Source organism: Microtus ochrogaster, chromosome 6 (assembly GCF_000317375.1).
Source record: "Microtus ochrogaster isolate Prairie Vole_2 chromosome 6, MicOch1.0, whole genome shotgun sequence".
NCBI classification, from domain to species: domain Eukaryota; kingdom Metazoa; phylum Chordata; class Mammalia; order Rodentia; family Cricetidae; genus Microtus; species Microtus ochrogaster.
This window is the reverse complement of record NC_022013.1, coordinates 22685373-22709064: the sequence shown is the minus strand read 5'-3', so window position 1 is coordinate 22709064 and position 23692 is coordinate 22685373. Positions and strand designations below refer to the sequence as shown.

Here is a 23692-nt window from a genome sequence, read left to right as displayed (position 1 = left end):
AAAAAAAAAAAAAAAAAAAAAAAAAGCTTTCTGGAAGAGGTCGGGCAAGCAGCAGGCAGGGATAAGCGTTCTAGGTATGGGCACATTGTGAATACCAGCTTGGCACTTGAAGTGGGGACAAGACCTGGCTGGCTTTAGGGAAGCCAATTCATAAGGTTGTGATAGTTTGTAGAACACTCAAAGATTTCTGGGGAAGGTGACAGTTCCCAGGCCTCTTCTGTTCCTACGGTCTTTCTGTGATGGAGCCTGCTGCTGCTGACAGAAAGTTCTTGCAGAGGACACTGGTGGTGACAGACAACTGAGAAGAACATAGCCATACACAGCAGGACAGAACAGAGGCGAGTAGAGAGGGACATTTACAGGTCCCTCCCCCCATCTCTTGTGACTTCAGAAACAGCAGTGGAGGGATTGCAAAAGGGCTCTGGATAGCCAGGGTCTCCTTTCCTGGAGGGGGCGCCAGAGGACCCAACACTAGGACTCAGCTTGGGAGAGGTTCACAACTCAGGCTGGGGTGGACCTTATTGACAACCTGGACCTTTTGTAACATTGCCTCTGTTTACATCCCTCTCCAACCCTGTCACTCAGGGTCAGGCACATTCCACAGAAGATAACACATTTTAGGTGCCCGCAACGCTATTCAGCAAGTGCTCACAGTGAGAGAAAGGCACCTCACTACACCAGGACATTAGCCACATGGTGAGAGGTGATGCCACTCCCCTTAAAAGCCAGCCCAGCCAGGGAGCCACTTTCTCTGAGTGACATCAGAGAGAGAACACACTAGAGGAATGGGTTTATACCCCCAGAAGCACTTGGGGAAAACGCCTTTTGGTAAGAAACAGACCAAGGGTATTGCGGGATATAGACTCTTGTCTTTTTTTTTTAATATTTATTTATTTATTGTGTATACAATATTCTGTCTGTGTGTATGCCTGCAGGCCAGAAGAGGGCACCAGATCTCATTACAGATGGTTGTGAGCCACCATGTGGTTGCTGGGAATTGAACTCGGGACCTTTGGAAGAGCAGGCGATGCTCTTAACCTCTGAGCCATCTCTCCAGCCCTAGACTCCTGTCTTTTGAACTGCAAGGAGGTGAAAGAAACCAGAAAGGAGCAGCAAGGAACAGAGGACAAATGAGGTCCATGCACCTAGAGTAACTGGAGGGGGATCTCCTGCTGGACACCGGTCTCTGGAAACACACGCGTGCCCTAGTCAGTTCGGTCATCACCAAAGGAAATGGAAACACCAGTTCCAGGGAGTCATGACTGCCACTGGAACAGAGAAACAGGAATGTTTCCTGAGTACCGCCAGGGTGGAAGGCGATTGGACAGCGAGCAAGGCTAACCGGTGGGGGTCGGTCTGCAAATGGCCTCAGAAGCACACCTAGGAGTTCTGTGACTTTATCCTGGGACGGTGAGAGCTCTGAAAGTTTTATGGAGGGCTTCTGTTTGTTCCTGTGATTTAAAAACAACTTGAGTGGCCGGGCGGTGGTGGCGCACGCCTTTAATCCCAGCACTCGGGAGGCAGAGGCAGGCGGATCTCTGGGAGTTCGAGGCCAGCCTGGTCTACAAGAGCTAGTTCCGGGCCGGGCACCAAAGCTACAGAGAAATCCTGTCTCGAAAAACCAAAAAATAAAATAAAATAAAATAAAAAAAATAAAAAACAACTTGAGCATATTCTGGGATGTAATTGACACTCACATATGTGTCAATATGTGTCACATATGAAGCCAACAGGTAGCACCTGCCTTGCTTCAGCTGTCAACATCTTGTCACCAAAGGGCTTTGGACAGAGGGATGACAGGATGGCAGTTGCATTTGAGGGCACCTCGCTGTTCTGGAGAGGACGCTAAGGATGCTGCAGAGCCAGGAGCATGAGCGTCATTAGGTTGCAGCTGTCCATTCATTCATTTATTCAATAAATATTCCTGTGTCTTACTACATGCCTGCCGCTGTCCTTGCTGCTATGAATTCATGTGTAAATAAGCCTGAGGCTCCTGCCCACTGGAGGTCTTGGCTTAGGAGGAGGAGGCAGACCAGCAAGCAAACAGATGAACTAGCTTTCATAGAGCAATATGGAGGCAGGATTTTGGAGAGGAAGGGGAGACCCAGGAGGATGACGCTTATGGTCCAGGGGTGATGGGAAAGTTGGGGTGCCTAGAGCAGCAGAGTGAGGAGCAGAGGGGCCTGGAGTGAACGGTGGGAAAGGGTCCTTGGACTCAGGCAGTGGCAGACAGGAGCAGTCCACATAAAGGGATTTGGAAGGAAGAGTCAATAGGGATTGTGGTGGACCCAAGGCAGCGAGGGGAGGTATTCAGATGTGTGTTTAAATATCTCAGTAGATGGGGGTACCTTTCCTCAGGACAGGAAAGAGAGACGATTCAAACTCCCACAGTGCTGCCCTTCACAGTTAGGTCCAGGCAAGTGAGGCCACTCTCACCTTTAACCCCAGTTCCTCAGTGAAGAAACCAGCTGCCATGCATCGTCTAGACAAGCAGCTACCACAGGCAGTTCCAGCCGAGCCCCACCCCAGCTGAAGTAAGTACGCCTCTACCTCCCACCACCTAGAGCGATCGGGATACTTTTTTTTAACAAAGATTTTCTTTAATGAGTTTCTAATAAAAATTGAATGTAAGATTGCTTCATCTCTGAGACTTCTGAGTCTTCCTCCTCCTCCTTCTTCCATATGGATGGAAGCCAGAGGTCAACCTCAGATGTCAGTCCGTCTTGGTTTTTGTTTTTTATGTGGCTGACTGTCCTAGGACTCTCTCTGTAGATCAGGCTGACCTCAAACCTATGAAGACCCGCCTGCCTCTGCCTCCCAAGTGCTGGGATTACAGGTGTGCGCCCCCACACCTGGAGGTTTTTGTTTGAGTCAGGGTCTCTCTCTCTTGTTTTGTTTGTTTGGTTTTTTTTGAGACAGGATTTGTCTTCATAGCCTTGGCTGTCAAAGACCTCATGCTATCTATAGACCAGGCTGGCCTCAAACTCAGAGATTTGCCTGCCTCTGCCTCCCAAGTGCTGGGATTAAAGGTGTACACCACCCTATCTGAGTCATGGTCTCTTATTAGCCTGAAGCTCACCAGCTATGCTAGGCTGACTGGCCAAGGAACCCCAGAGTCTCTATAGCCCCAGCACTGGGATTCCAACCACACACATGTACCACCACTACCAATTTTAAAATGTGGATTCTGGGGATCAAACTCAGTTCCTCATAAACAGTCTTTCCAATCCTCTTCATAGGCAGGGTCTCACACTGTAGCCCAGTCTAACCTGAAAATCACAGTGTAGCCCAGCTGCATTCAAGCTCACAGTAGTCCCCCCCCCCGCGTGTGTGTGAGCAAGCATGCAAGTGTGTGTCTGATATGCGTGCATTCATATGGCTGTGCGCACATGTGTGCAGTTAGAGGTCAGTTGATGCGAGCAGTCTTTTGAGAAAGAAAATCAGACTCTTTGTTCTCTTAACATTATTTTTTTAATTTATCTATTTTTACTTTATGTGTATGAATGTTTTGTCTGTATGTATGTACGTGCAATGTGTGTACTGCATGTATGCCTTAAGGCCAGAAGAGGATAGAAATGCAGTTTGGGATAGTTGTACACTGCCATGAAGTGTTAGGAATCAATCCCAGGTCCTCTGAAAGGGTGTCAAGTACTCTCAATGGCTGAGCCATCCCTCCAGCCCCTTTGTTTTATTTTTTGAGACAGTCTCTCACCGAACCTGGAGTTCACCAACTCAGAAGACAGACTGGATGGCCAATGGGGCCAGTCTTCCTGCCTATGTCTCCCCAGTACTGGAAAAACAGACACATGCAGTTTTTACATGGGTACTGGGGATTCAAACTCATGTTCTTACGCTTGCACAGTCGTCTGCCAAGCCCTGCTTCACTTTTTAAAATTATTTTTATTGTATATGCATATTTAATTTTATATGTAGGCCAGAAGAGATCATCAGGTCATCTGCAACTTGGAGTCACAGTTGAGCTGCCATGTGGGTTCTGAGATTCAAATCCTGGTCTTTCGAGATCCCTGCTTTGACTCTTTGAGACAGGGTACCACAACATAGCCCAGGCTGGCCTGGACTTGTTTATTATTTTGCTCAGCCTTCTGAGAGCTGCAATTGTAGTCAGATGCCATTGTGCTGGCCTTTTCTCTTTTCCTTTCTTCTTTTAATGTTTTTTATGTGCATTGGTGTTTTGCCTGCATATATGTCTGTGTGAGTGGAGGATGTTGGATCCCCTGGAACTGGAGTGACAGATAGCTGTGAGCTTCTATGTATGGGTGCTGGGAATTGAACCAGGGTCCTCTGGAAGAGTAGCCAATGCTCTTAACTGCTGGGCTGAGCCATCTCTCCAGTCGCTGGCCTTTTCCTGCTGGCTTTTTTTTTTTTTTTGGACAGATTTTAAGAAAAAGTTATGTCAATGTCTCCTGCCAGTCTGTGGCACTGCTCATGCTACTGTCCCATTATGTCAGGAGGACAAGAATGCCAAGAATTAAAGGGTACAGGGGTTTGCTGGGAGGTTACATGTAGGCCTGGGCTGGAGAGAAGTCTAGAATCAGATCATATTCTCATCTCATGCTGTGACTTGCATAGCAGACAGATTTATTAGAAGAGTCAAAAAAAAAAAAAAGTGGCTTGTGACGATAGCTGGGACAATGAGGCAGAAACCCCCACATCACAACCCAAATGGGAGCTCAGCAGCAAGGAGGGCACCCGGCCCAGGAAATGGCTCTTCAGTTCTCTTTAGCCTGCTTTCTAGCTATGAACTGTCCTTGCTGCCGCACCTCGTTCTTGAAGGACATTTTTCTCAGCTGTCTATTTTGGTGTTTGTTGGGGGAGGGGGCATTTGGGGTCATTGTCTGCAAATGAATCCTGGACAGCGGGAGTCCGCTGCTCTCGCTCCTCTGCCTGTCATCTGTCAGCCAGCCAGAGCAGCCTGCAGCTAGGCCTCGGACTGCCTAATGAAGACAGAGAGGTGGCTCTGGCTGTGCACAGGTGTCGCCTCCCCATTAATGGAGGTGACATTCCGAAGCGCTCCTCATTACACAGCAGACATTGGACGGGGCTGGGACACATATTGATGGCAGCGGGGCCAGCCAGCGTCTGTCTCAAATCCCATTGCCCCTGAGCAGTGAGCAAGAGAGACGTGTCAAATCCGTGGGCCCCTCTCTTTGCAGAGAAAAATGAATTCCTGACATCGAGGAGCAACGCTGCTACTGGTTGACCCAAGGGTCCTTGGCTTCAGGCCCACGCCGTTGCTGAGCAGCCCATATAGAATTCATGTAGGAAGGGCTAACGGGCCAGGGGTTGTGGGCCTGAAGTTCTCAACTTCAGGTTTGGATATAGAGGTTCTGGTGGCTTTCTTGGAGAGGGAAATGAACCCACGTTGTAGCTAGGAGAGTAAGGTTGCAGAAAACTTACAGGTGGAGAGCTGTCAGGGATCAGGGCCACATGGACGAGAACACAGGACCGGAAAACTGGACAGACTTTTCTCTTGGCCTTGCAGGCGTGCGTGGTTGGTTCCTTTGGGACAGGAGCGACCTGCCCATCATTCTTGGAAACACAGGAACGGAGTGTCCGCAGACAAGACTAAAGTGGCCATAAGAAGAACTCCTACATGCTTGCACACACCCCTACAAACTCCAAACCCCGAGCGCACCCTCCCTGGTCCCAGGCTCTGCGCACGCGCATTAGGCCACCCACGCACAGCTTGGTTTTAAACTCGTAGCAGACGGAACTCGGCTTAAAAATAACTATTTTGACAGTTGAGATGTAAATATGTGAGTGACGCGTGGGGCTGTTTTCCCTTCGTGCTTTTTCCCCATCCCCCGTGCCAATTCTAGCCCCGGCTCCGCAGAGGCTGAGATGGCAAGAGCGACTCCTGCAGGACACTAGGCGCACTGCAGCGGAAGTCAACATACCACACCGCACCACCTTGCGGTTGGCGGCAAATGTTTTGATACATTGTGTCTTGTCTGTTACCTGACAAAAGAGGTTGTTTAGCTACTCCTATTTTTTGTTGTTGTTTTGAGATGGATCTTGCTAATTACCAGTGGCGGCCCTTGAATTCACAATCCTTCTGTGTCAACCTCCCTAGTGTTGGGATCAGCAGGTGTGCACAGCTACCCGCACACCCCCACACCTACTTGTCTTCAGTTCAGTTTGGCCTGCATTTACTGAGTCTCTCCTCTACACCCAGCACTGTGCCAGCTGCGGTGGAACATGTGAGAGACACTAACGACACACTGGCCATTTGTAATGCTTCCAACCGAGTGTCTCCGTTACTGCATCTCGAACACCTACCTGCCCAGAGTCAGGCTCTAAGCTAGGAAAGCACCCCAGTATGTTACCTGATGGTACTCACAAAAGCTCAAGGGGCTGGTGTGACTGTTTGCATCCTACAGGTGGGCAGCGGAGGTATGGGATGTGAAGTGACTTCAGTGGGCTGCCTCATCTGGTGGGACACTGAGATGTGAACCGGAAGCTAGTCCTTACCTAGGTGAGGGTGAAGAGCAGCAGCCACCATCTCTAGGGGTAGGAAACAGGATTGACAACACCGAAGTCTGCCTATCTGGCCACCAGTGTTTCATCTAAGCTAAAGCCAAGACCACCAAGGACACTTGGAGTGTGTCAACTGCGGTCTTTCTCCATTTCTTATCACCGACAACAGAGGGGAAGGAGCGGAGAGTGTCTGGCGTCTTTGAGACACCTCTTTCAAAGAAGGGTGGAAGGAGAGGGCGGAAGGAGGACTAGAGAGTAAACAAGTGTACGTTCGAGTATGTGTGGCCCAGTCAGGTACAATTCTGTCAGAGTCCAGCCGGCAGGTCTTTGCCTCCTTCCCTTGGCTAGGTGCCCACTGATGCTCTCAGGTATGTTATGAGCACCACGTGCCTGAGGAGGCCAGAAGAGGGTACTGGATACCCTGAAAGTTACAAGCAGTTGTAAGCTGCCTCCTGTAGGGGGTGAGAACTGAACCCGGGTCCTCTGCAAAAGTGGCAAGTGCTCTTTGTTTCTTTGTTTTTCGAGGCAGGGTTTCTCTGTAGCTTTGAAGCCTGTCCTGGAACTAGCTTTTGTAGACTAGGCTGGCTTCAAACTCACAGAGATCCTCCTGCCTCTGCCTCTGCCTCCCGAGTGCTGATATTAAAGGTGTGCGCCACCACCCGGTTAAGAGGGGCAAGTGCACTGTACCATCCCTCCCAATTCTGCTCTCGGGTTCTTTCTCTCCTTCCTAGCAAAACCTGTCCCAGGAGAACTTCTGATGCAGTCACCAATGCTGGGGAATAAATGTCTGTTAGCCACTCAGCACTCGCCTCCCTCCTGGATTCTAACCCCAAGCATTAAGTCCAAGCATAAATGAGACACCAGGAGTCAGACTTTGAGAGCGGACAGGAACTTGGGAACAATAGGACCCACTTGTGACATAAAAGGTTCCCACAGTATCCGATGGCAAGATCACGGTGGGTTTTGCCTGTGTACCTGGCCTCCAAGGCCCAGCTCCTCTGAGAGGCTTTTCCTGGCTCTCAAGCCCCGAAGCATTTTGCTTGAACTCTGCCTAGAGGGCCTGGCATTCCTTGAGCTTTGTCACGTTGTTTTCTGTCATATTGCGAATTCCTACGGAGCGGGGGCTGGCTGACTTCCTGTTTCTCCTGCAGTGGCTCCCACAGCACTCTGCTCAGGGTCAGGACTCAATACTGATGATGAATTCAGTGGACAATAGCACACATTTCCTCAGAGTAAAAGTGGGATGCAGACAGCGGAGGGGCTGGGGCAGTCAAGCAAGATGACTCCTGAACCAAAAACACAAGATGTAGGCCTGTCCCAGGCAAGCCTGTGAACACTTCCATTACTTTGTGCCAGGCATTAAGGCAGCTGTGCCAGAAAAAGAGAGCCACCCTAACCACGAACAGTCAGTGCACACTGCTGCCTACAAAGCCACACATGCCCAGCCTTCAGGAAGCTCAACCAGGAGGATCAAATGTTTGAGGCCAGTCAAGATAACACAGTATATCCCCAGGCCAGCCTGGGCAGTAGAAAAAGATCCTATCTCAAGACCCAAGTTAACCAATTCATCTGCAGCTGTTCCTTTCTTAGAGGAGACTGGCTTTGAGGTTAAGGGCTGATGGCTCAGGTTCTCTTGTCTGTCCCTTCTTAGGTCCACGTTTCTTCATAGTAAACAGAATCTCTGCCCTGGTCCCCTCAATCCAAGCGGAGTCTCGCTGGCTACAGTTCTTTTTCAGTTGGTATAATTCATACCACCTGGCAACCTCTGTTACAAATGTGCCCCCATCTTTCTTCCCTTGCAAGGCTAACAATTGTGCATCCTGTCAATAGTTCTGAGAAGCCCAAGCAAAGATCTTTATTTTATATTGAAGTAGCTGTGAGCCATGAGATCACAGTACAGTTCTAAACCACTGCCCCTTTGCGGCACCGGTCAGTTTGATCCACTAGTTCCCCGAGACGCTAGGAGGCAGGAGGCTGACTTCCCCTCAGTTTACAGATAGTACAAAAGGGATTCAGAGTACCATACCAGGGCCCCGGGTGGTGCCCAGTGCTCCTCCAGGCATCACCTGCGTACACACTCCCGACTTTGCTGCCCAGCTCCATTCTCCCTCCTCGCAGATCAGGGGAAACACACTTGACTTCTGCTGCTGTGTGAAATCAACATGAATGCCCCACAAGCCTTGACAACATAATTCACTTGCTGCAAAGGGACGTAATAAAGTGTGTTTATTACAGCAATTATTGGAGCAGAATCTGCCAGCATGCTTTTCAGTGGCAACCAGAAAAGTGCTTACTCCAGATGCATAGATCTCGGAAACCGTGCAACTAGGGCCAAAATGAAACCGAGGCTTTGTAAATGGGTCTCAGTCACACGAAGAAAAAGAACCGTTCAGGAGTCAACTCAACCGAGGCAGAGGTCAACACGACGTAGATTGCTGTCTGCTGGGTTAAGATCTGGACCTGTTTCCAGGGTCAAGTCGTTGGGGACATACACAAAATGCACCCCGTAACCCAGCCATCCCACATGCCGAGTTCACAACTCACTGATTGACATAGGAGCATATAGATGGCCATTAGCACCAATAATTCTCAGAGATTCCCTGCCACTGTGGTGGAACTCGGGACACAGGGAGACAATTAAAGGCTGGGCCTTAGAGGAGAGGCAGAAGAAACAGCTAACATCTCTCACTAAATGCTGCCTTCCAGGGCATCGTTACACTGCAGGCTAAAGATGAAGCTCAGCAAGAGAACCTTTGTCTAGTAGTTCTGAGATCTGGGGCTTCATACCCAGCACCTTTCAGGAGCCTGGAGGTAGAACCCCAATTTCCTGAAGGGAATATGGCTAAATTATAGGGAGTCTGATTGCTAGCCTGGAGAATATAAGCCGCCTTGCTTGGGAGAGATTAACTAAACAAAGACACAAATGCATTTACCCTCACTCTTTGGTAGAGGGACAGAAGGGAAGTAATTTAAATTCCACAGCAGCAGCAAGTTATCTGACTGCTGTAACCAGCTAAACAGAGTTATATTGCCTATGCCAGCAGGACATTCCTCAGAACACTGGCTGCCCCCAATAGAGGCAGCAGTGCATGGCTTGGCTCACTGAGAAGACATCCTGACAGTGGTCACCCCAGCTGATCAAAGTTCTGACCTCTCAGAAAACACAAAACTGGTTCTTTAAGCCAGCAAACCCAAAAAGTCCCCTTGGCTACGGGACGACTTAAGTGTTTCCCCCTTTCCCCAGCATTCCTTTCCCTCCTCGGGCCTCTGTGAGGAGGTGCTAGGCTGAGGGATGAGGGCAGAAGGCAGCTGGGCTCTCTGGAACAGAGCAAGTCAGAGCTTTGAGCATCATGAACAACAGGATAAAAATAGCAGTGTTGCCATGGCAAGGGAGGCTGGGAGAGTCCTGAGGATGTGTCTAGGTCCTGCCATCTCCCCCGCTGGCATTCCTCCCGCCCCTCAGATGGAATATAGGAATGAACTGAGGGAGGAGAGGCCGCCCCAGCAGGGAAGGAGCGGACCAGAAACCCACTCAGAAAACCGTTGAACTTTAGACCCTGGGCACTTCTGCCAGGGCCCAGACTGTCCGGGTTCCAGGGCCCCTGGCTTCTGAAATATCTTCTTTGGTTTAAGGCTGCTCTGAGCAGCTCCTAGTTCACCCTTCCTGTGGACAGTCTGCTTTCCGTGCGAGGTTCTGATCCCACAGGAATCTAGAAAAGGGGTCTATCCCACAACTGTAGCATGGTGGGCACTAACCACTCCAGAGCTGGGGGACCAGAGGGTTTGCGCTGATAAGCCAGGCACCCTGGTCCTGGGTGGTTTAGCAGCGTGTGCTTTGAAGCTTAGGAGGTGGTGACAGCTACGATTGTTCTTCCTGTCTGCCGAAGACACAGCAGGTTCATTCCTAGGGAAAACTCAAGTTCTTGGAGGGCTGTTAGCCCAATCACTTGCCAGACACAGCAGAACCTTCGGGATGAATGGTGGACTTCCTAGAGCAACAGCTAGGAGACCGCTGAATGCAGCCATCCAGCCCTCTCCTGGTGAAGGCCTGTCTTTGAGGTTGGGGACCAAGGGTCCGTCTCTAAGTTTCAGCCACATCTGGTTACATCCAATACAAAGGAAGGCAGGTGTGGGACTCATCCGTGGGAGAGCGGAAGCAGTTTCTGTGGTCAGGAGGAACCCTAGGGGAAAACTGAAGCTACCCCCACAGATCAGTGTTTCTCGCCCACTGCTGTGCAGATCCATCCGGCGGCTGCATCATCTTGGAAATGGGCAATGGGAAGCTACACGAAGTGAACCAAAGTAGAGATTAGGCCCCTCTGAATCTCTTCAGTGTCTGTGCCATAGGAATACAGAGATGGCAGCAGTCACAGCCTAGACAGCGCCTGGAGTCAGTGCAGGCCACAGACTCACTCACTTTAGTCTCGCTGTACGGGGGAAGAGAGAGGTGTACCAGCGCTCACTGGAGGAACATTCTAGAGGAAGCTGTGGTCTAGGGATTTCCCTCACACTCCACCGCTTCTCAGATCTGCCTGTCTCTTTACCATGCTGTCCTCAGAACACATCTTCTGAGGCACAGGACACCTGACACCCCTCAAAGCCCTGAACTCAGAGTACAGCAGTGCAATCCCTTTTATCACTGAAGAAACCTGTCCCAGAAACAAGGCCTGGCTCATCCAAGGTCACAGGCCCATTGGTGCTCAAGCAAGGCTAGAACACAGATCTGCTCTTGCTCAGGGCTCCCTGTGTCTCCTATGTCTATGCCAGTTAAATTACTGCTCTTTACTTTCTTCTAAAAAATTGAATTTTTCTGTATATTTCTATGGATCCATATACTGCCTCCTGTAAGAGCAAAGAAAGGAAAGAACATTCTAATTAACTATTTTGAACTGAAGACAAGGAGTCCTTGGGTGTCCGGGGTCAGGTTAGAGGACATTCAAGTCCCAAGAACCTCAACAGTCATTTATAAGTAGTTCCATAGTCCACAAGGTGGAATCTGTGTTAAAGTGGGGGACACAGAGCCCACCCGCCAGGTGAAAGAACCAAAGGTGTACATACCTGCCTCACCCTAAGAGCAAAGAGGGCCACCTCAGTAGAGTCTGAAAACCTGTGGGCTGGCCTTCCCTCAGGCAGAGTGAAGGGAACTTTAAGCAGAATATAGGAAATTGACAGAACCCAGGCAGAAGCTGAACTGGGAACAGGTTTCTGGCTGCTTCCCCCTTCCCAGATGCTGAGAGGGGAAGACTCCCCATCTCCCTGAGAAGAGTCAAAATAATAAGCGTGCGTTTGCTAGATGATACTACTGCCTCCTACTCAAGCCATGCCTACTGCACCATGGCTCCACCTCACCCGGGAAGAAGGGAGGGAGGGCAGCTGTCTGCAAAGGTGGGGGGTGGCATACACTCAAAGAACATTGAACCACCCAGGATCCTATAGGAAGGGCTTGAGATATCCAATGTCCCTCCTACACCAAGGACACCCTCGTGGGGTAAGCAGCTCTCCGAGTCAGCTCTCTGCCAACATGTGGAGCTGCCTCCCTGCCAAGGGCTGTGAAGTGAGAGGGGAGAGCTGCCCCCTTGTTACCCTTTCCAGACCTAAGCTCTCCATTCTCTGACCTGTCCTCTGGGTGAGCCTGTGTGGTTGGGACATAACACCCAATGCCTCTTAGTGTTGGGGATATGATTTCATCCTCCAGTTCCAGAGAGACTTCTCTGATTGCAGCCTGGAAGGCAGGCCTCAGCTAGCAACATTCAGGGAGGGATCTCTGGCTTCAGTAACGACGTATGCCCCAGAAACGTTTCCGCCAATCTCTGCCTCGCCCAAGGACTCCACTGTCTGAGAGGAAACTGGAAGTTTGCTTTGTTCCTTGTGACCCCACTGGCCTTTGCTGCAGACGCTTGCTGTTTCCCTGAGGAAAGGATTTGTTTAGGAGTCTTTGAATAGAAAAGAAAATAGCAGACATCGGGTGGTTCAGGCGGGAAGACGTGAAAAGCCAGTGGAGAATAGGGAGAAGCCTCTTGGCTGTGATCAGGCTCTACCAAGACAACCTGAAACATCCTTACCAGGGGCACCCTATTTGCTGAGAGGCCCTCACTGAGTTCAGGCCTTCCTTCATCTTGAATCCTGACCCTCCTGCCAGGCCTTTGTTTATCTGTTCTGTCCCCCACCGGTGGTGGGAACGTGACCCCTTTCTGTGATGAACTGTTCCCACAAGGAGAGCGGCAGGATAGTAGACCCGAAGCTGCCGAACCGTGCTTCTATTGCTAGAGTTTGTTCCTAATTCCCTGCTCTGTCTAGCACCTGAGAGATCCGGGCACAATGACAAGACCAGGGGAGGAGGGTAAAGGGAGGAGAGAGGAGGAAGAGGAGAGGAAATGCTTCTTCTGCTTCTGAACTCCTAGAAATGAGTGTGGGGCACAAGATCCTGAAGCAGGAGGTCGACAGCGGGCTAGGAAGATGAAGGGAAAAGCCAAGGACAGACCTAGGGTTCCCCGACCCAAGAGTCCTCTGAAGGTGTTACATGCCAGTATAATACCCTTTCCAGCTTCCCAAGGAGAGGAGAGGAACAGGGGATGAAGGAACAAAATGGGGGTAGTGGTTTAGCTTAGATCTGGGGGACAGTCCCTGAGGAGCTTAGTGCCTGGGGGAAGGCCTCCCCACACCTGTGAGCACTGCAGGAAGCTGGTGGGCCAGGGCCAGAACTGAGACAAGACTGACCTGTGACACATTGTCACCCACTGCCTGGTCCCTCAAGTGTCTAACTCTGGCCTCCAACCTCAGTCCTGGCCCACCTGGCCCAAGAGGATGCAGGGAGGGGACTGAGACCCTGGGACCCCAGCAGGAACTCCAACTTGTGTGTGGAGGTGGTGCCTCTACGTCGAGCCCTCCAAAGTTTGCAAGAACAGCTACTTTCCTCTCCCAAGGCCACATTAGCTTCACAGGAGGTGTAACCCTGAGAAGAGCTTGGAAGCCTCATCTCTTGGTCGCAGGCTGCCCAGTCTGCTGAAGAAGGCATGAGGCAGGTCCCGGAAATCCCCTTGTGTGACAGAAGCCTCTCTGCAGGAGCACAGAAGATTGGAAGCAAATAGGGGCGGCCATAAGAAGGCTCAGGAGGTTGATGCCCTCATGTTAGTCAGAAGCAAGATAAATGAAGGTAGAAGACACACACACTGAACTCCACAGCAGTGAGCGGCCTCAGGCCTGGATCCACTGGGAGCTGACAAGGGGGCCCTGGCTCTGCTCACACCGCTGTTTCTCGCTCTCTTTGAATGTCTTCCTTCTTCCTCTTCATCTTGCAGAAGCCGTGAAGACCACAGAAACAGGCAAAAGTGAACTGGGGCATGCCCTGGGCGGGGCGGAGAATGCTCACCAGAGATCTGTAGGGAAAGGCAGGGTAGAAGAGTAGGAAGCAAGGAGAGAGAGAGAAGCAAACTGGGGTTATCATTCCCAGAACCCTTGGGGCTCCCTGAGGCTGTTGCCTGTCCTACCAAGTAAAAGAGTTCTACCACAGCTTCTCATTTCCTGCCACATGTGGGAGTGGCATCACCTTAAAGAAAGCCCAGTTGCTACCTGTGTTTTCCCCAGCCTACTGCTTCATCTCATCCCCACACAGCTGCAGCTGGGACCAGGAAGCGAGCAGGCTTAAAACAGTCTCTGGACATGCCATTTCATGAAGGTGCCAGCATGCCATGTGTGGGTGGGACTGGGGAGTCCACTTGATTCTTGAGGTCACACATCCAACACTCCAGACATGGGAGGTTACAGATTGAAGAAGCCTCCAGCTAAACCTCTAGAATGGAGTTTTAGATTCTGTCCTTCCCTAACAATCCCAAATTGTCTGAAACTCTTAGAGAACCCTGTAAGGGCCACCAGGTAGCACACAATCCCTCTAATGCTATCCTGGCCATGCGGAAAACAGACAGCAAAGGGGGGGAGGTCTTCAGCCAACAGGCGTTGTATTTGGCTCCTGCACTACGTAAAAGACCGGGAGGGTGGTACATAGTCCATTTCTTCTTCCCCAGGTAAAAGGTCAGTCTGAGGTGAAAATTGAGGCTGAGGTAGGCCTGAGGTGGAACACAGAGTCTGGCTGGGGTTATGGGCTCGGGTTGGTAAAGCACTCCCTTCATCCACTCATTTCCATTTTCCTTGCATTACTCATCTGCCTGGTCGCCCCTCCCCCTCTCACATCTCTGTCCATCCTATCCCTAAACAATCCTGCTGTAAGAGTGAAGGAGATGCCTTCCAGTCAGCTTAGCAGGGCAGCTTAAAACATAAAGGCAGGCACCCTACCCAGAGATCAGGCCAACACACTAGGCCTGGTAGGAATAGTTTCTCTCTCTAGAAAAAGCATTGGGAGAAATGAAGGAAGTGTGTAGCAACAGGCCGCTTGTTGGTTCCCGGTTGCTTAGCCCTAAAATAATCACACAGAAACTGTATTATTTAAATCACTGCTTGGCCCATTAGCTCTAGCTTCTTTTTTTTTTTTTTTAAGATTTATTTATTTAGTTAGTTAGTTTACAGTGTTCTGTCTGCATGTGTGCCTGCAGGCCAGAAGAGGGCACCAGATTTCATTACAGATGGTTGTGAGCCACCATGTGGTTGCTGGGAATTGAACTCAGGACCTCTGGAAGAACAATCAGTGCTCTTAATCTCTGAGCCATCTCTCCAGCCCTAGCTCTAGCTTCTTATTGGCTAACTCTTACATATTAATTTAACCCACCTCCATTAATCTGTGACAGTGGCTTATGGGTAAAGTTTTGGCATGTCACCATCAGGGCTATATGGCGTCTTTCTGACTCTGTCCTTCTTTTTCCCTCTGCCTTTCTTTAACTGTAATGCACACACTCCATACTGGGGTGCATGTGAAGGGTTTTACCCAGAAAGCACTCAGTTTAGTTTTCCCTGACTAGCTAAGTTCTGCCTTGCTATAGGTCCAAAGCAGTTTCTTTATTCATTAATGGTAATCATAGCTTACAGAGGGAAATCCCACATCACCTCCCCTTTTTTGTTTAAACAGAAAACTGCTGTTAAAGGAACTGCTTTGGGCCTATAGCAGAGCTATAGGGGAACAGAGCTATGTAGGGAAAACTAAACTGAATACTGGGAGAAAGGAAGTGGAGTCAGGAGACACCATGTAGCCCTGCTAGAGACAGATGCCAGAACTTAGCCAGGAATCCACAGCCACATGGCCATACATAGATTAATAGAAATGGATTAATATGTAAGAGTTAGCCAATAAGAAGTTAGAACTAATGGGCCAAGCAGTGATCTAATTAAGCCAGGCGGCTGGGAACCAACAAGCCACTCTCTCCATACTACAGAGGTACAAGTTAGGGCAAAGGGTTTAGAATAATAAAGCACAAGGCATCCCCCATCTCCAGCAACAATGGCAGTTGGTGTCATGCTCCACTCAAGGCGCACCTGTGAAGTAGCTTTCCTGTTTGTTGAGGAACCTGACGTGACCCATGTGGACAGTTTCTGGGGAACTCCTTCAGGATAAACTTCCACCATGCTTGTCTTGCACTGCTGAATGCCTACTACGGAGCTATCCCATCAAGATCCACCCCCAGTCCCTGGTAATATCCAATCACTGTAATTAATAGGGATACTGCGTTTCCAGTGACCAGCTGGATGGGCAGGAGGCCTAGCTTGAGTCAGCATGGGTAGGAAGGCAGGCTGCTGCTATTTAATAACCTGCTTTCCAGCACCATTTACACACCCACTCTAGTGGTATATATAGTAGTTTATATAGTGAGCAGAGCAATCTCTAGGATATAGATAGATAGATAGATAGATAGATAGATAGATAGATAGATAGATAGATAGAACCGAGACACAACAACTATATTTCTAGATCTACCATAGCACTCTCTGGATCCTCTCATGATAAGCCAGGGGGTGGGGAGGGGTGTCCATGCTAGGTCCTATTCTTGACTCTGAGGTGGGCATACTGCCATCTTGGGAAGTAGTAGCTATATTTCTCTGGGCCTTCAGTCCCTTTTCTCTGTATACCAGGAGGCTAGTTAAGGCTTGACATTTAAAGTCCAAACCTAAGGGAATATGTGGGCATTGGGAGCTGCAGCTAGATCTGGTAGGGAGGAAGAGCCAGTGGGGTCCCTACCAGATGAGGGGGTCCCTTCATCAGTAACTGTAATGCACACACTCCATACTGGGGTGCATGTGAAGGGTTTACCCAGAAAGCACTCTCAAGACATCAGAAGAAAAAATAGCAATGGACACACACAACAAAGGACACCACAAGGCTGCCCAGAGAAGAAATCTGCTCTTGAAACAACTTCTGTCATCCCATCAGGCCTAGCGTCTCTCAGGCTCTTAGTCACAGGACACCAAGATCCTCTCTTTTTCACCTTCCTTCTCCCTTGATGCCTGCTCCTGCCCAAAGTCCTTAGTGAATGATGCCCCCCCCCCGTGGAGATAGTTGGGGCAGGTGTAGGAGGAGGAAGGATAGTTTAAGAGGCACAGGAAGAAGCTTTGGAAGAAGCCCCTTGGGAGCTGGGCTGCTCAGTGGGACTCCTGGATTCTTTGGTCCCAAAGGTAGCAAGAACACGGCAGAGAGCCAGGTTATTCTGCCCAAATATTAGCCCTCAAGTCCTCTGGCTTCTCCTTGTCAGCTAAGACTCTCATACAGGGGTACAACAACTTCAAGACCCAGAAGCCTGGACACAAAGGTCACCGGACCTCATCCCTGAAGTGGGCAAGGCTTGGGATAGGGAATTCCACGTTGGTGTGTCTGAGTGTTGTGGCTTCATTTCTTCTCCCCAGAGGCCCCAGCAGCAGGGGACCTGAGAGCCCCACTGCCAGATCTCTGCACCAGTGTTCTGCCCTCGCAGCATGCACTTCCTTTCCCTGCCTACATCTTCCACAGTTGGCAGTAAGCTTTACCTCTAACATGGGCTGGAGGCCTCCTGGAGAAGTCAGATCCCATGAAGCCCCCCTCCCCCGCTGGATCATCTAGACCCTGGAATACTCCCCTTCATCTGTGCTCCAGTGGAAAGCCCCAACTCTGTTCTCCCCCAAGCTACCACTGTTCAAGAGTAGATAAGAAATGGACACCGGCCAACACTCCTGTTACCACCCCCACCCCACCCCCACCTGGCTCTTTTTAGCTCAGTTCAGGATGGTATGGGGTCTAATAACCAAGACTGTCCCTCTGCCAAGATTGTCTTGTGAGAGTCGAACAGAAAAGATGCCAAGTCACGGATCACCCACCCTCCCTAGTCACCCATAGGTCCCCAGCCTCACTACTCACCCCTGCCTGCCCTTGGCCCTCACCTCACATTCTCTTAGTCACACTCTGACCCTTCCACATCAAGGGAAAGTGGGGAAAACTGAACAATTGGAACACGTGGAGGAACCAAGGGGCAAGAAAACACTTCTAAATGAGGAAGAAGCCAGGGTTTAGTGCAGCCAGTCCTAAGATTCTTCAGTGTCTCTAGAATTTTGGCAATGTCCTCTATCAAAGTGGGCGGTAAGGGATACATGATACTTGAGTGTTGGGACAAGTCAAGAATCTCTGACAATTGTTTCTCCCACCCCATCCCCTCATCTTCTCAGGCAGGAGCAGAGGCCCTTTCAGCAAGACCCACCCAGGTAACTGGCAGAAGTGACTCAGTGAGGAAGGGTGCCCTAAAGCCCAGAGAAACAATGCACCATCCTGCCCCCCTCCCCCGTGCCCTCCGCACCCGAGCCTTCGTAATTAAAATATGAATTCACCTTCCCTCCCAAAGCCATTCATCCCTGCAAAGGGAAGCAGCTGCAGCTTAAGAGACCGGATTTGGGGATTAGCTTGGGCAGAGCAGCAGACACACCAGGAGAAAGAATTCAAAAGGAAGGGGGTGAACCGGGTTTTCTCCCACCTCCTCCCTCTCCTTTCCCCAGCTCTCTCCGTGCCTCACACCCACCCCTTCCCCCAAAGCCTGGCCTCCAGGTTTCTGGGAACTGTAGTCTGCAAGGCAGTGTTGATAAATAGGCAGACCTGGGGTAGGTGGTGTCATAAACTACAGATCCCAGGACCTCTTCCCAGGGCTGCCATCCGCCAAGCTGGGCACAGGGCACTGGTCCGGAGAAACCTGTGTTTTCCTTGGAAGTTAACCCCTTCTTGGACTATTAGAGAAGCTCCATGAACCAGGAAACCAAGGCCTCTCTGTATCCCCAGGCCTATAGAGGCCGCAGTCTGCAGGAACAGCCCTCCCTCTTCCTTAGTTTCTTGCTTGTCTACCTTTAGAAAAAGAAGAAAAGCCCTCTCCTCAAGATTACACAGGATTTAACAGTGGTTCTGAGGGACTTAAAGGGCACAGTCGCTGGGAGTAAAGGCCAGGATAATAACAACACTCCTCAGTAATAATGTCTTTAAAGCCTGTATAAGGCCTCAGTAGCTTACCACTGACTCCAGGCAGGGGAGGAGGAGCCAGGAACCTGATGCAGACTACTCCCACCAGGTGTCCCCTAGAAAGAGGGAACCAGCGGTCTTCCCAGTCTTCTTTGCATTTAGATGTGAAGCTTCGCAATCAAACTCAGCTTCCACTAGAAACGGACAGATACCACCAGGGAAATGTGCCTGGCTCTCATTGTAGTTAAACACAGACCTGTCTCCCTAGGGACGCCTCATGCTGGGTCGAGCTGATGCCTGTAAGAGACTTAGATTGCTCAGTTATGATATTTTTGGTTTCGGCTGTCTGCAGGCAGGGACGGGACAGACGCAGGGCTGCTCTGTGAATCCTCGGGGAAAGAGGGCACGAGGCCAGCTCGCCTATTCAGAGGATCTCAACAATTCCGGGAGATACGCCATTGCGGATCTTCTCCAGACCAGCCCCACCCATAATGGCCAGGCACAAAGGCTGCTCGCAAAAGAGGCCCAAGGTTGTAATGCCAGAATAGCACCCGACCCCCAGGCCCAGGCTACAGAGGGGGCTAACTCTTACCTTCTCCCCTAGCCCACCATTTCTTCCATTAATAGTTACTGTACAGTCCTTAGTTGTGCCTTGCTAGAGCTTCACAAGGGATACAATCTTTGAAGCCACTCACTTGTCCCCTGGGTGTCTGGGGTCTTCCTGGGCAAACAGTAAGAGGGGATTTATGAGACAGGCCCAGAGGCAGAGGAAGGAGGGAGGGAGCTCTTCTGCTCAGACTTTTCAGTCAGGAAACTGGGAACGGAGAGAAGTTACCAAAGAGGTTCCTAGAGTTGAACAAAAACCCAGGCAAACTCAGGAGTCTAGTCAGTGACTCCGAGAGGGGACTGGTTCAGGGGCTAGCCACCCCTGAGTCCTTCCCCTAAGCCTAGCCAAGAGGAGAAGTAACCTGACTCAGCCACAGCCAAACTGCAGCTGGTCTGGGCTTTCGCTTTGCTTCCGTTCTGATTTACCCCTCTGCCCACGCTGAATAAAGAAAATCGGTGATATTGGGTAAAATTTAATATCGTGCATCCCCCTCGAGACCTCCAGGGAAGAAGTGCTAGTGTGTTTGATGCCACCCAGACTCGGGGGCTTATTTCCAACACACAAGTTTGATTTCCCCCGAAGCTCCAGTAGCACCCGCCAGTTTGGGTTCAATTCCCATCTCTGTTCCTTACTAGCCATATGCCCTGGGCCAGTTTCTCGGCTCCCTTATGCTTTAGATTTCCCATAAATAAAATGGGCTAATAATAAATAAGGCTGTCTTGGAAACCAAAGAGGTTAATACAGGTAAATCGGCCAGAAGTGTGGTAGCTAGGCCCTTGCTGAATGCTGACTGCAGAATGGAAGAGTCTAAATAAGACAAGGCAAGTGACCTGCCTTCTGTGAGCGCACTTCAGCGGTCTGTGTTAGACTGGATTGGGGAACCCAGTGTAGAAGGTGGGGTGATTCCCTTGCCATTCCAGCCAGACTTCCTGCTTCATTTCCATCTGTGCGCTTCCCAGGGATGGCAAGGATGAAGCCAGGCAGTTTTCAGAGTGGGAATAGAACCAGGTTGGTGGAGGAAGCAGGGAAGACGGCATTGCCCTCCAGGAACCCAGCAGAGGGGCACGGCAAAGACCAGAAGCTATGGACTCCGGTTTCCAGCATGGTACCCTGGGGAGCTGTGGCCTTCCTTAGTTTTATTATGGACATGCTACCACCACCACCAGCAGCATCTGCACAGCTGGTGTGAATGCTCCCTCGTCAGTCTCGGAAGAGTCTTAAGGGTCCGGACAGAGCAGCTGGGGATTTCCAGCTGGGCAGAGGGAGGAGGAATAAAAGGCCAAGACTAAGAAGCAGAGTGTGGCTGGACAGAGGAAAAAGCCTAGGTGCTGAGCCTGAAACCAGCCCCACATCTCCATTAACCAAGGCCTAAGTAGCTTGGTAAGAGGGAACGAACAAATTCCTCAGTAAGACCTTAGCGCAAGCTGCCGCCTTCTTCCTGGCAGCCTAACCCTTCAGAAGGAAGGGGCCAGATCCAGAGGGAGGAAGTGACATGGCCAAGATCACACCGCCTAGCCCCAAATCCGGAGTTACTAGATGTGCCAGCCCCTCCCTCTAGTGCTCCCTGTGGCTGGTCCTTAGTGAGTGTGGTTGTGCAGGAGCTTGCCCCTCACTGTAGCCCATGGCTTTTAGCCCTACATGAGTTCGGAACAGCAATCACATAGGAATGAAAAGCCATAGGCCACAGCAGAGCTGAGGGGTCCAGTGGCAGGAATCTCAAAAAGCAGGAAACTGGGGAATCTCACACCTCCCTCTTCCCCACCTTGCCTCCCAGGGAGCCCAAGCCCCCCCACCCATAGCATTCTCTCACCACTCCCCCGCCACCTGGTGGGCCCCAAGAATACTAAAGCTAAGGCAGTAATGAGTTTCCAGTCTAGCCCTTCAAAGGCCCCACACAATGGCCCTCGTGGTGGGTACGGGGAGGTGCGGCTTCCAGGCCATAAAGGACCTCCTCAGATTCCTCTAATTAGCATCCAGCCCCCTCCCAGGTCCCTAACTACCCTCTCCCCTAGCAAACAAGGGCAATCTTTTCAAACCGCCCAGGCCTCATAGTGAGCTCTTGGGGGGGGGGGCGGGTTATGCTTAATTAACCCTTTCCAGTACAGTAGTGTGCTTTGTTTAGAGGAGGAATGAGTGTTGAACTCCCTCCAGTTTTAGGTAGCGCATGCTTCCCAAACTAGTGCAGGGAGTTGCACCCTTCTCTAAGCCAGGGGTTCTCCACTTCCTAATGCTGTGACCCTTTAATACAGTTCCCCATACTGCGGTTGACCCCCAAGCCATAAAACTATTTCGTGTCTACTTTATAACTGTAATTTTGGTACTGTTATGAATCGTAATATAAATATCTGATATGCAGCCCCCAGAGGGGTCGAGACCCACAGGTTGAGAACTGTAGTTCTAGTCTTAGAGATAAGAAAGGGACTGGGTTGAAATCCCCAGCAGCCAAGAACAGTCCATCTGGTGAGTTGGAGGGAGGGGCATCATCAAGGTCTCGGAACACTGGGAAAAGTATGTCCTAAATACAAGTTAATTTCCTTCCTTCTCTCCCACTGTGGGTCAGTTGTAGGCGTCTGCCATGAAAGAGTGGGCCCCCAAAAGGCACCTTCTCATCTAAAACCAGGAAAGCCTCAGGGGACACAGACCTCCAGACTGAGTCTGCACCTCTCCCAGGGACCCCCAGTGAGGGGGTGTGTGGTTTGGGTCAGAAACTATCTCTTTCAAGAAGCATCTTGTATCCTACTTTAGCCTACCCCCAACCTATGCCAGGGGCAGGCTGCGGTAGCTATCTGCAGGAGGCTTGGTGAAACAATCTTAACCGAGCTCCCAGCGTGCACCACACACACACACACACACACACACACACACACACACACACACACCAATCTCACCCTACCTTAATGAAGCATCACCCAGATTCACACTTGAAGTTCCCAGTCCTCAGGTCGGCAGCCTCTTGTCTGTCCTTTTCAGTGACCCCCAGAATGCCAGCCCTAAGACACACAGAGAGCTGTGTGCTCCAGGCCAAACATCCACAATCCCCTCCAAGGAACAGCGGCCAGGGGCTGGGATGGCAGGTTCACCAGGTGGCCCCCGCAGTTCCCTTTATAATTTCACTTCCTGCCTTCCAGGCAGCCTCGGCTCACTCCTAGCTCCAAGTCTGACCCAGGCCTCCTCCCTCCTCCACCCACTCTTGGCCAGGCCTAGCTGTGCCCAACTTGCCTTGACTCTCTGGTGACCTGCCTCTCCCCCTACCAGACTGGTGGGGGCGGGCGGTCGGTGGGCGGGTAGTCAGGTATTCCTTCGATTCTGACTTGGGCCTGGGTTAACAAAGGTCTCATTGAGCCTCTGGCTGTCTGGTCGGTGAAGCACAAACCTCTTGTATCTACTTGCTTTTGATCTCACTCCCTCTGAACCAGCCGGGAGTATTACTCACATCTCCTGCTGGGCTATTGGTGTGGAGGGGCTGTTTGGTCCCCTCCCTCCTCTGCCATCTCCTTTTTCTCCTTCCTTCCCCCCACCGATCCCCTCCAACTTTTTAAAAATGGTTTAATTTTTGGCAGGAGACCTGAGGCAGCTCCCTGCGGGCCCCCCTCCTCATCACACACCCCGTTCCCACTATTCCCCTGCCTCAGAAAACCAAGGTCAGTGCTGGTCAACCCTGTCCCTTCTTCAGACAGCTCAAGTGTGGCCTCCAACAACTCCTGGCCACAGTACTGTCTTGACTGCCACACCCAGCACACGCGACAAGCCCCAAGAAAGTTCTGGAATGGGGTGTTCCCTGTAGCTATTTCTAGGACCAAAGGTTTGGTGGGGCTGGAGGTGACAGACCTTTGGTCTCAGGCTCTGGCCTGACTGGACCTCACTTGAAACGTGGAGGAATGGGAGGCAGGTCAAGTGGGCCTCACCTCCGTTTGCCAGGAAAACCCTGCCTCCTCAGGTCTGCTTTCTCTGTCCCCAAGACAGTACAAGGACACAGTTCCGTGAGAACCCAAGGACTCAGCCTTTCACACAGATGCCATTTCCACTGTCCCTACCCTCTGAGTCCATCCCTAAACCTACAGCTAGTGGTGGGAGCCTGAGCCCAGGTAGCCACATGTACCCTCTTTTTGGGGCCTCTGTACGGGGCCACTGCCGCTTCCCCCAGTCCCTGCCCCTGCCCCATCACATCCTTAGGTCCATCTCTCCAAAAGTCTATGAACTCCAGGGGAAATGAGTCAAGAGCCCAAACCAGGCCTGAG

General features: G+C 50.9%; 1 protein-coding gene across 1 annotated transcript in view; it reads right to left on the bottom strand.

Annotated features, from left to right (window-relative positions):
* Lemd1 (LEM domain containing 1) overlaps positions 1 to 22558 on the bottom strand; it is a 58315-nt gene extending 35757 nt beyond the window's left edge. Inside the window, exon 1 of the mRNA XM_026779999.1 lies at positions 22348 to 22558. The gene's annotated coding sequence lies outside the window, so the exon portion shown is untranslated. The remainder of the gene's footprint in view (positions 1 to 22347) is intronic.
* Between the last annotated feature and the right edge of the window lie 1134 nt (positions 22559 to 23692).